General features: G+C 43.3%; 1 long non-coding RNA gene across 4 annotated transcripts in view; it reads right to left on the bottom strand.

The window, feature by feature from the left end:
- Gm39447 overlaps nucleotides 1–12,946 on the bottom strand; it is an 89,300-nt gene that overhangs the window by 66,460 nt on the left and 9,894 nt on the right. For 3 of the 4 annotated variants that reach the window (XR_001779314.1, XR_001779315.1, XR_001779317.1), the window contains exon 2: nucleotides 2,563–2,652. The exons of the other annotated variant lie outside the window; for it this stretch is intronic. This is a non-coding gene — a long non-coding RNA (predicted gene, 39447). The remainder of the gene's footprint in view (nucleotides 1–2,562; nucleotides 2,653–12,946) is intronic. 4 annotated transcript variants of the gene reach the window in all.

The following is a 12,946-nucleotide window of genomic DNA, read 5'->3' as shown; positions in this document are numbered from 1 at the left end:
TAACCGTATGTAAGCCTCAGGGCACGGTCAAGGCTGGGTTCTTCACAGTAGTGTAAGGATGGGCACTATTCGTTTTCATAGGACACTCAGTACCCTGACAGCAATTTCCTAGGATTCTCATCTTCTGAGGACACATTGAGGAAAGTATCCTTATCTCAATCATGCACACAGCTCCATTTGCCTCAATCTAGCATTTTCTAACCTGCTCCTTCAAACTCTTCTAACTTTTGCCAATTGCCTCATCTCAAAGCCATTCCTACACTTTCTGGTAGAGTTATAGAAAGGCTTTCACACATCAGTATTAACTTTCTTTCTTAGGCCAACTTCCATTACTATAACAAAATACCTTAGGCTTGGTAGTTTAAAAAGAAAATAAGCCAAGGGTTCAGGAAAATGTTGCCAGCTTGTACTAGGCTCTATTAAAGGCCTCGTAGCAGGAGTCATGACATTGGTAAGGAGCACAGCACAATTCTGTGACAAGACAAGAAGCCAGAGAGTGAGAAAGAGTCAGTTTTATTCTTTTTATAACAATTCATTCTTCTGGGAACAAACCAGGGTCCCATAAGTCCCATAAATGCTGCATTAATCATTAATCCCTTCCAAGAGTGGTGACCCCAAAGCTCACTTGCTCGCTCTCTCCCTCTCCCTCTCCCTCTCCCTCTCCCTCTCCCTCTTCCTCTCCCTCTCCCTCTTCCCCTTCCCTCCCCCCTCCTCACCTCCCTCTCCCTCTTCCTCTCCCTCTCCCCCCTCCTCCCCTCTCTCTCCCTCTCCCCCTCCTCCCCTCCCCTCCCCCTCCCTCTTTCCCCTCCCTTCCTCCCTCACTCAAGCAGGCACATGTGGAAGCACCACAGGTTGACATTGGGTGTCTTCATCAAGTATTCTTCACCTTATGCTTTGAGACACAGTCTCTCACTGAAGCTGAGCTCACTGGGCTAGACAGGCCATCATGCAAACCCACAGAATCGACATATTTACACACATGCACACACACATGCGCACACACACACACACACACACACACACACACACACACACACACACTACAGTGTTTATGGATGGGGGCATCATGATTGGCTTTCCTGGTGATGGTGCTCTGAATTCAGGTCCTCCTGCTCACACAGCAACTCATGATTTTTTTACCCACAAAGTCATATTCCTGGGGGCCATCTCTCCACACCTTAATGAGCCAACCAATTAAAAAACATGGCCACTCTAAGAACCAGGCCCCATCTTTGGGGACATGCTTACATCATGTGTAAATGACAGCGTAGACTACAGCAGATTTTTGTGCATTAACATGGAAAGATTCAACAAATCAACATATCAAACCCAAATATGTACTGTATAATCATAGTTCTGTTTTAGAAAAATAAAATCTGTATGCTTTGTGTGTGTGTGTGTTTTCCTAAGTACCATAATTACACAAGCATCAAAACAAAGAAAAACAAGGTGCTCTGCAGCCTGCTTCTGCTTTCAACGCTGTTGTTGTGACTTTGAACATTTTCTCACAAGGGCAACAACGGTACAGAGAAAAAGCTTGTGGCTTTTTTGTTTTGCTCTTGCTTTTGTTCTTGCTAGCGACTGTGCCCCAGTTGACAGAGTATAGCGTACTGTAACATAAGTGAAGCCCTGGCTTTAATTCCTGGCACTGCCTAAGAGTGAGCACGGTAGTGCACACCTGTACTCCCAGCATGCAGAAGGCAGAAACAGAAGGATCGGAATCTAAGGTCATCCTTGGTTCCACATGAAGTTCCGGGTCAACTTCAGCTGCATGAGACCCTGATAAAGAGGCAGGGGCATCTGTGACGTCAGTTTATAAGAGTGGGCTGTTCCGAGTGTTGTTATCTAAAACCGTAATCGTATTTTTAACCTCTGCCTAATTACTTCATGTTTGGCCATTAGTTCTAAGGAAATTTCCCCACATAAAACAAGGACCTATGCACAAAGACTCCTCCTCCTCCACAAGGACTATGTTTAACAACCCAAAGCAAGTGGAGTAAAATATTAAAATCCTTTCTTTTTTTAACACCTCTGTCTTTCGTTTGGTATTTGAAGCAGATTCTGTGGCCTTTTCAGCCACCAAAAAGTATTAAAACTAAATAACAGTCGCATTTGGGGGTATTAAAATATTCAATAACATCTGAATCAAAACTTTAATCTCATTTAATTTAAAACTCTCTGTCTGATCTGGGCTTAGAAGCTGTAGCGAACACTGAGAAGCGAAGTGGTAGAGAGAACGCAGGGAGACAATGTCTTGTTTTCTAACTTCCTTGTCGACCCTACCCCACACCCACTCCGCTCAGACTGGCACAAGGGAAAGAAGGTAAAATTCTTCCCTGGCTGGAGTCAGTCTTGGCTCTGTTCTCTCTATGTGGGGCAGATACCTCTTGGTCCTTTTAGCAGGGGCTTCCCCAGTTGCACCACTACCCCACACACACTACAGACTCTCGCTTCTTACTCTCTTCATTGGTATAAGCACAGTTTGGAGGGACAGTGGACTAATCAGCTTCTAGGATCTGTGGAATACTTGAGATGCACAGATTGGAGGGAGTGAATACTTACCTGTGCCCACGGTCACTTGGTCCTGTTGCTTGGCCCTGTGGTGGCAGAGTACAGCGTGGAGAAGTGTGTGGCAGAGCCGTCTGTTGATCTCTTGATGGCCAAGAAGCAAAGGGAAAGACGGAAATAGCTGGAGCCATAATAGCCACTTCAAGGGTATCCTGGCTTGCTTTTCTACTGCTGTGATAAAATCCATGAGCAAAACCAATCCGGGGAGGGAAGGGTTTATTTTAACATACCGGTTAGACTCCATCATGAGGAAAACCAGGGCAAGAATTCAAGGCAAGGACCTGGAGGTGGGAGCTAAAGCAGTGGCCATGAAGGATTGCTGCTTCCTGGCTTATTCTCCATTGCTTCCTTAGCTAGCTTTCTTATACACGCCAGTACCACTGCCCAGGGGTGGCACCACCTATAGTGGGCTGGGACCTCCTATGTCAATCAGCCATTAAGAAAATGCCTCACAGGCATGCCCACAGACCAATCAGATCTGGGTGAGTCTTTAGTTAAGGTTCCTCTTCCCCATATGGCTTTAGGTGTCACGTTAACAACTCTACCCATAACAAAAGTTATGCCTTGACCCAGCTTTCTACTAAGCCCCAGATTCTAAAGCTTCAATTATCTTGAAATAGTACCTATGGGCTTTTGGGGAACAGTCAAGATCTATGTTGTATCAAGCAGAGTTTAAATTCAAATCCAGCACAACCCCAATGGTCTTGCAGAAAAGACTTTGTTTCTACAACTGAAAATGTCCCTAGCTCTACCACCACCCTGTCAATTCTCTGGCCTCTGGGAACCACCTCCTTGGAATTTGCTATTTCTAGATGTGGCCCAGTCCCTTGTGGAGTACACTTGTGCCCTTCAACAAAGCTTTGTTCTCTGTGGTTCCACCTGACAGCTCCCTGACTTGATTCAAGATAGAGTGTGGGAAATTCTGTGCTTCTACAGTTCTCTACAAAGAGATTTTTTTTAACTTGTAAAATGTCTGTGATGGCTGGTCTCAGCTGTCAGTTTGATGAGATTCAGAATCACCTCCAGGGAGGTGGACCCCTGGGATACTTTTGAGAGGTTCATTGGTTGGGTTCATTGAGAAGGGAAGGCATAGCCCACAGTGGGCAGTACCATTCCCTAGGCTGAAATCCTGGACTACATAAGAAGGAAAAAGTAAGCTGAGCACAAGCATTCATGAACCTCTGCTTCTTGACTTTGGATATGATGTAACCAGCTGCCTCATTTCCTGCAGTTTTGACTTCCCTGTGATGACTTACAGTAGCCTCCAACATGATCCAAGATGAACCCTTTCCCCCTTAAGTTGCTCTTGTCCTAGTATTTTATCACAGCAACAGGAAGAGTAAGAAAATAGTCCACTCTCTCCTGCTATCTCAATAGCTAATACAGCTGAGTGCCAGGCTGAGGTAGAATTGTGGGGTACTTTTTTGGTAGAAAGAGTGTCTGGGATTTTTCCTCGTGTGTGTGTGTGTGTGTGTGTGTGTGTGTGTGTGTGTGTGTGTGTGTGTGTGTGTAGCCAAGGTTGATACAAGGAATCATAATCATTCTTCCACCTTATTCATTTTGGCAGGTCTCTCAATCAAACTCAGAGCTCACTGATACAGCTAGTCTCACTAGCCAGCTTGCAAAGGGAATCCCTTGTCTCTACCTCCTGAGGCTCATATAGTAACCAGGCTCCCACACACACCTGGCATCTTATGTGGGCTCTGGGGATCCAGTGAGCCATCTCTCAGCTCTTGTATTATTTTTTGAGACAGGTCTAACCTTAACCTTGCCATCCTCAGGCCTTCGACTCTCCAGTTCTGAGGTTATAGCTAAACTACTGGGCTAGCTTTCTAAAACGATTTGTGAAACTCCATTTACACAGAGCCCAGAGATGGCTCAACATCTTTCTTTAGATGCATACATACTTAACACTTCACTCACAGCTGTAGCTCTACAACAGGAAAACCACATAACAACAATGAAAACTGAGCCCAGTGAGCTTCACAAAGCTTTCATGGTTTTCTTAATACCACAGTTAAAAAACAAAACAAAACAACAACCAAAACAAACAAAAAAAAAACACATAGGTCTTAGAAGAAGAAAAAAACAACCTTTGAAGTGCTAAGTATGTGAAGTTACTCAGGCAAGATGCCTATTACAGCTTGTGTTATGGTAGATTGCTTAATCAAATCAAAATACAAATGTTCAACCACCTAGAGAATACAATGGCACGGAAATTACTCATTCATAAAAATCTAATTTCTGCATCCACTCAACTTAAAAATATGACCCTAGGAATTGTAACCATGTCTTTTCAATCTGGACAAATGCATTATGGCTTCAACAGCAGCTTCTAGAGAATTCTGAATGTCTTAGAAGGAACAGCAAAGACCTCATTGCCCCGGCTCAGATCTCCAGAGGGCACTGCCTTGGGGACTGATTTAGCCCTGGAAGACTCTTTCCTTAGCAGTTAGGGTGACCTTCAGCTCTTAATTAAGAGTCACATTAATTAAGGACAGTGTCTTGGTGGACAGATGTTCATCAGAGCCAATAAGGCATGGAAGGACAGACAAACTCACCCTAAAAGTATAATGGGGCTTGGGGCGATGGCTCCGTTAGGAAGGCCATTCTGTACAAGCATGAGAACTGAGTTCAGTGCCCAGACCCATGAGAAAACTTCAGATGTGGTGCAGCACATTTGTAATCCTCGTGCTGACGAGGCAGAACAGGGAGTTTCCTGGGGCTCATTGGCCAGCCAGTCTAGGCGAATCAGTGAGGTCCATACACAAGACAGCATTCCTGTCTCAAAGACACAAGATGGACAGGCTGGAGAAACAGTTCAGCAGGCGAGCTGCTTGTCGTGCAAGCACAAGGACCCATGTTCAGATCCTCAGCACCCATGTGACTATAAGGTAGATGTGCTGGGTCATCCGTAGTCCCAACACTTGGAGGATAATCGCAAGGGATACCTGGACCAAGTTGACTAGCTAGATTAGCAGTGGGTTCTCTTTCAATTGAGAGACTATGCCTCAATGAGTAAGGTAAAGAATAATCAAGGAAGACCCTTGATGTCAGCCTTGAGCCTCTACACACATGTGCACATACATTCATGTATACCCACATACATGTAAACATGCATATACACATGCATGCATACCACACAGATACATGCAAAAAGGATTAATTGGTTAACTAATTAATAGAAAAATTGAGAGGCCCTCATTTTGTTAACCTAAAAACATCATGTGTATGAATATGGGCATGTGAGACAGTTGTCTTCAGGGACCAGAAGAGGACATCTGGGTCCCCTGGAGATAGAGGTACAGGCTGCTGTGAGTTGCCTGTCATGGGGTCAGAGAAACAAGTGTAGGTCCTCCGAAAAAGCAGCCCATGCATTTAACTGCTACACGATCTATCCAGCCACATCCCAGACTTTTATAAAAGGGTTTTGATGACATCAGAGAAAAGGCTCTCTGGAGTGCTTGAACTTTCCTTTCTGCTCCTTGGGTTTCTCTCTCTCTCCATCCCTCATCTCAGAACTGTAAAGATGCTCCTCTGAGACTGGCATATTCATTTCTACAGTATGGACCATCGAACTGCCCATCTGTTAAGGGGTGGTGCCCATGTCGACAGTGTGGGAAGCTATTGGACCTTTGAAGGTGGGGCCTTATATCAAAGTCCTTATGTCACAGGAGGGGGACCTTGCAGGGGACTAGAGGTGTTTTAGTTACTTCTGTATTGTGATAAACCACTGTGTCCATGATGGTTTATAGAAGGAAGGGTTTATGGTTGGGGGTCTCCACAACATAAGGAACTCTATTAAAGGGTTGCAGCATTAGGAAAGTTGAGAACCACTGCTCTAGCACAGTTAGCCAAAGTACATTCCTTTACTTTGTAAGTAGTGTACGGCAGGCATTGCCTCAGTGGTGCAAGGCTGACGGACACGCTCATGCACACGTTTTTTTAATGCAGTCCTTAAGAGCTCTTCACCTCTCACGCAACTTTCAGACTCTTTTGGCTTGATGCCTCTCGGATTCATCTCTTTCTGAATATGTGTCCTTGTGCTGTGACACTGCCAGTCTCCTGTGGATGCTGAAGAGCCGCCTTTCCTCCAACCCCACCTGGGGAAGGACCTTTCCCGCTCCCTTCACAATTCGCCTCCAGGCTCAGCATTTCTGATCGCTTCTTCTGAAGGCTGCCCCCATCGAAAGCTTCCCCAGGCTTCCTCATTTCTCTCAGTATTTCTCAGTACAGAAATTTGACTTTTTCTCTATCTAGGCCAGAAAGAAAGTATGTCAAACTCTTTCTCCCTCACTTACAACTTATTTTCTTTCTCTAAGGAAGCTATTATCCTCACTGAAGGTAGAGCCAGGATCTCTTCCTCCAGAGACATCAGCCATGGCCAGCCCTTCTAAAATGACCACTAAGGGTACAGTGTGGCCTTGGCACATACCCCCGTAGTGCCAGGGATTGGCAAAGAACAGCTTTTGGTTTTTTAGAGCTCTATTGATCCCAGCAAAGGCACGAACACCTCATGGAGTGCTCTGCTGGGCAGGCAAGCCAACTGGAACACACCAGCATCAGGAGGAGCAAGCCATGGATAAGGATCTTCCTTCCCACTCTCCTCCCTACCTTTCTGCCTTCTGCTGCTAGTCCTCTTCCTCCCACTCACCTCTCCCTCCTCCCACTCATGTCCTCCTCCTCCTACCCTAGTCCCCCTCCTCCCACTCTGGCACTCTCCTCCCACTCATGTTCCCCTCCTCCCACTCTGGCCCTCTCCTCCCACCCTAGTCCCCCTCCTCCCACTTACATCTCCTCCTCCCAGTCATGTCCCCCTCCTCCCACTCATGTCCCCCTCCTCCCACTCTGGCCCCCTCCTCGCACTTACATCCCCTCCTCCCAGTCATGTCTCCCTCCTCTCACTCTAGCCCGCTTCTGCTTTAACATCACCTATGTTCTGATATCCTCCTTTTTCTTTTCTATCCCCTCCCCAACTCTTCCTTAACCCCCTCATGGTCTCCTTTCTGCTTTCTTAACCTGAACCCTCCATACACTCATGTATGTGCAAAACCACTGAAACCTAGGGTCCACGTGCGAGAGAAAACATGTGATGTTCGCCTTTCTGACACTTTACTGAAGATACTAATTTCCAGTCCCAGCCATTCACATGTCCACATTCAGTTCTCATTGTGGCTGAATACTCCCGTGTGTCTCTGTGGAACTTTCCTCGTCCATCATCTGAACATGGACGCTGGCTGCTCCCACCCTGGGCCACCGCGACTGCAGCTGTAGCACATCTCTGCAAGCGTCTCAGTGGTCAGACTTGGGGTCCTCTGGGTCTCAACCTGTGAGTGGCGTAGCTGGCTCAAATGGCCATTCTATTTTCAGTTTCTTTTTATTTTTCTAGTTGGAAATTATTTAAATTCTCCACCAGAAGAAAACAGGTGTGTCAATCATGGGGAATCCAATAATAAAACCCCATAGACTGATATCTACGGTCATTCTAAGGAAAAGGCATAACCCTTAATACAGATGTTACATTTTTAAGAAAACTGAAACGAGGTAATTGATATCAAGTGGCTATATATTATTAATATGTATTATTAATATATATTAGAAGGTTCTGAGTATATGAATGTGTGCTGGGAAGAAGACCGACAAATGAATTTCTTGAGTCACCAATATGGCAGTTTCAAATCCCTTCTTATTTCTTTTTTTTGTGTGTGTGTGATTTCTTTTTTTTAATATTTTTTTATTACGTATTTTCCTCAATTACATTTCCAATGCTATCCCAAAAGTCCCCCATACCCTCCCCCCACTCCCCTACCCACCTATTCCCACTTTTTGGCCCTGGCTTTCCCCTGTACTGGGGCATATAAAGTTTGCGTATCCAATGGGCCTCTCTTTCCAGTGATGGCCGACTAGGCCATCTTTTGATACATATACAGCTAGACTCAAGAGCTCCGGGGTACTGGTTAGTTCATAATGTTGTTGCACCTACAGGGTTGCAGATCTCTTTAGCTCCTTGGATACTTTCTCTAGCTCCTCCATTGGGGGCCCTGTGCTCCATCCAATAGCTGACTGTGAGCATCCACTTATGTGTTTGCTAGGCCCCGGCCTAGTCTCACAAGAGACAGCTATATCAGGGTCCTTTCACCAAACGCTTGCTAGTGTATGCAATGGTCTCATCATTTGGAGGCTAATTATGGGATGGATCCCTGGATATGGCAGTCTCAAGATGGTCTATCCTTTTGTCTCAGCTCCAAACTTTGTCTCTGTAACTCCTTCCATGGGTGATTGTTTCCAATTCTAAGAAGGGGCAAAGTGTCCACACTTTGGTCTTCGTTCTTCTTCAGTTTCATGTGTTTCACAAATTGTCTCTAATATCTCGGGTATACTAAGTTTCTGGGCTAATATCCACTTATCAGTGAGTACATATCATTTGAGTTCTTTTGTGATTGTGTTACCTCACTCAGGATGATGCCCTCCAGGTCCAACCATTTGCCTAGGAATTTCATAAATTCATTCTTTTTAATAGCTGAGTAGTACTCCATTGTGTAAATGTACCACAATTTTGTATCCATTCCTCTGTTGAGGGGCATCTGGGTTCTTTCCAGCTTCTGGCTATTATAAATAAGGCTGCTATGAACATAGTGGAGCATGTGTCCTTCTTACCCGTTGGAACATCTTCTAGATATATGCCCAGGAGAGGTATTGCAGGATCCTCTGGTAGTGCTATGTCCAATTTTCTGAGATTTCCAGAGTGGTTGTACAAGCTTGCAATCCCACCAACAATGAAGGAGTGTTCCTCTTTCTCCACATCCTCACCAGCATCTGCTGTCACCTGAATTTTTGATCTTAGCCATTCTGACTGGTGTGAGATGGAATCTCAGGGTTGTTTTGATTTGCATTTCTCTGATGATTAAGGATGCTGAGCATTTTTTCAGGTGCTTCTCAGCCATTCGGTATTCCTCAGATGAGAATTCGTTGTTTAGCTCTGAGCCCCATCTTTAATGGGGTTATTTGATTTTCTGGAGTCCACCTTCTTGAGTTCTTTATATATATTGGATATTAGTCCCCTATCTGATTTAGGATAGGTAAAGATCCTTTCCCAATTTGTTGGTGGCCTTTTTGTCTTATTGACGGTGTCTTTTGCCTTGCAGAAGCTTTGCAGTTTCATGAGGTCCCATTTGTCAATTCTTGATCTTACAGCACAAGCCATTGCTGTTCTATTCAGGAATTTTTGCCCTGTGCCCACTTTCTCCTCTATAAGTTTCAGTGTCTCTGGTTGTCTTTCTTCCACTGGATGGTTTTAGCTCCCTTGTCGAAGATCAAGTAACCATAGGTGTGTGGGTTCATTTCTGGGTCTTCAATTCTATTCCACTGGTCTACTTGTCTGTCACTATACCAGTACCATGCAGTTTTTATCACAATTGCTCTGTAGTAAAGCTTTAGGTCAGGCATGGTGATTCCACCAGACGTTCTTTTATCCTTGAGAAGAGTTTTTGCTATCCTAGGTTTTTTGTTATTCCAGATGAATTTGCAGATTGCTCTTTCTAATTCATTGAAGAATTGAGTTGGAATTTTGATGGGGATTAAATTGAATCTGTAGATTGCTTTTGGCAAGATGGCCATTTTTACAATGTTGATGCTGCCAATCCATGACATGGGAGATCTTTCCATCTTCTGAGATCTTCTTTAATTTCTTTCTTCAGAGACTTGAAGTTCTTATCATACAGATCTTTCACTTCCTTAGTTAGAGTCACGCCAAGATATTTTATATTATTTGTGACTATTGAGAAGGGTATTGTTTCCCTAATTTCTTTCTCAGCCTGTTTATTCTTTGTGTAGAGAAAGGCCATTGACTTGTTTGAGTTAATTTTATATCCAGCTACTTCACCGAAGCTGTTTATCAGGTTTAGGAGTTCTCTGGTGGAATTTTTAGGGTCACTTATATATACTATTATATCATCTGCAAAAAGTGATTTTTTGACTTCCTCTTTTCCAATTTGTATCCCCTTGATCTCCTTTTGTTGTCGAATTGCTCTGGCTAGGACTTCGAGTACTATGTTGAAGAGGTAGGGAGAAAGTGGGCAGCCTTGTCTAGTCCCTGATTTTAGTGGGATTGCTTCTAGCTTCTCACCATTTACTTTGATGTTGGCTACTGGTTTGCTGTAGATTGCTTTTATCATGTTTAGGTATGGGCCTTGAATTCCTGATCTTTCCAAGACTTTTATCATGAATGGGTGTTGGATCTTGTCAAATGCTTTCTCCGCATCTAACGAGATGATCATGTGGTTTTTGTCTTTGAGTTTGTTTATATAATGGATTACGTTGATGGATTTCCGTATATTAAACCATCCCTGCATCCCTGGAGTAAAACCTACTTGGTCATGATGGATGATTGCTTTAATGTGTTCTTGGATTCGGTTAGCGAGAATTTTATCAAGTATTTTTGCATCGATATTCATAAGGGAAATTGGTCTGAAGTTCTCTCTTTGTTGGATCTTTCTGTGGTTTAGGTATCAGAGTAATTGTGGCTTCATAGAATGAGTTGGCTAGAGTACCTTCTACTTCTATTTTGTGGAATAGTTTGTACAGAACTGGAATTAGATTTTCTTTGAAGGTCTGATAGAACTCTGCACTAAACCCGTCTGGTCCTGGGCTTTTTTTGGCTGGGAGACTATTAATGACTGCTTGTATTTCTTTGGGGGATATGGAACTGTTTAGATCATTAACTTGATCCTGATTTAACTTTGGTACCTGGTATCTGTCTAGAAATTTGTCCATTTCGTCCAGGTTTTCCAGTTTTGTTGAGTATAGCCTTTTGTAGAAGGATCTGATGGTGTTTTGGATTTCTTCAGGATCTGTTGTTATGTCTCCCTTTTCATTTCTGATTTTGTTAATTAGAATGCTGTCCCTGTGCCCTCTAATGAGTCTAGCTAAGGGTTCATCTATCTTGTTGATTTTCTCAAAGAACCACTACTCGTTTGGTTAATTCTTTGAATAGTTCTTCTTGCTTCCACTTGGTTGATTTCACCCCTGAGTTTGATTATTTCCTGCCATCTACTCCTCTTTGGTGAATTTTCTTCCTTTTTTTCTAGAGCTTTGAGATGTGTTGTCAAGCTGCTAGTGTGTGCTCTCTCCAGTTTTTTCTTGGAGGCACTCAGAGCTATGAGTTTCCCTCTTAGAAATGCTTTCATTGTGTCCCACAGGTTTGGGTATGTTGTGGCTTTATTTTCATTAAACTCTAAAAAGTCTTTAATTTCTTTCTTTATTCCTTCCTTGACCAAGGTATCATTGAAAAGAGTGTCGTTCAGTTTCCACGTGAATGCTGGCTTTCCATTATTTATGTTGTTATTGAAGATCAGCCTTACTCCATGGTGGTCTGATAGGATGCATGGGACAATTTCAATATTTTTGTATCTGTTGAGGCCTGTTTTGTGACCAATTATATGGTCAATTTTGGAGAAGGTCCCATGAGGTGCTGAGAAGAAGGTATATCCTTTTGTTTTAGGATAAAATGTTCTGTAGATGTCTGTTAAGTCCATTTGTTTTATAACTTCTGTTAGTTTCACTGTGTTCCTGTTTAGTTTCTGTTTCCATGATCTGTCCATTGGTGAAAGTGATGTGTTGAAGTCTCCCACTATTATTGTGTGAGGTGCAATGTGTGCTTTGAGCTTTACTAAAGTGTCTTTAATGAATGTGGCTGCCCTTGCATTTGAAGCATAGATATTTAGAATTGAAAGTTCCTCTTGGAGGATTTTATCTTTGATGAGTATGAAGTGTCCCTCCTTGTCTTTTTTGATAACTTTGGGTTGGAAGTCGATTTTATTCGATATCAGAATGGCTACTCCAGCTTGTTTCTTCAGACCATTTGCTTAGAAAATTGTTTTCCAGCCTTTCACTCTGAGGTAGTGTCTGTCTTTTTCCCTGAGATGGGTTTCCTGTAAGCAGCAGAATGTTGGGTCCTGTTTGTGTAGCCAGTCTGTTAGTCTATGTCTTTTTATTGGGGAATTGAGTCCATTGATATTAGGAGATATTAAGGAAAAGTAATTGTTGCTTCCTTTTATTTTTGTTGTTAGAGTTGGCATTCTGTTCTTGTGGCTGTCTTCTTTTTGTTTTGTTGAGGGATTACTTTCTTGCTTTTTCTAGGGTGTGATTTCCGTCCTTGTATTGTTTTTTGTTTGTTTGTTTGTTTTTTGTTTTGTTTTGTTTTCTGTTATTGTCCTTTGAAGGGTTGGATTCGTGGAAAGATAATGTGTGAATTTGGTTTTGTCGTGGAATACTTTGGTTTCTCCATCTATGGTAATTGAGAGTTTGGCCGAGTATAGTAGCCTGGGCTGGCATTTGTGTTCTCTTAGTGTCTGTATAACATCTGTCCAGGCTCTTCTGG

This window comes from Mus musculus, chromosome 9 (genome assembly GCF_000001635.26).
Source record: "Mus musculus strain C57BL/6J chromosome 9, GRCm38.p6 C57BL/6J".
In the NCBI taxonomy this organism is placed as follows: domain Eukaryota; kingdom Metazoa; phylum Chordata; class Mammalia; order Rodentia; family Muridae; genus Mus; species Mus musculus.
The sequence above is the reverse complement of the archived record's forward strand: the minus strand, read 5'-3'. Positions and strand labels throughout refer to the sequence as shown.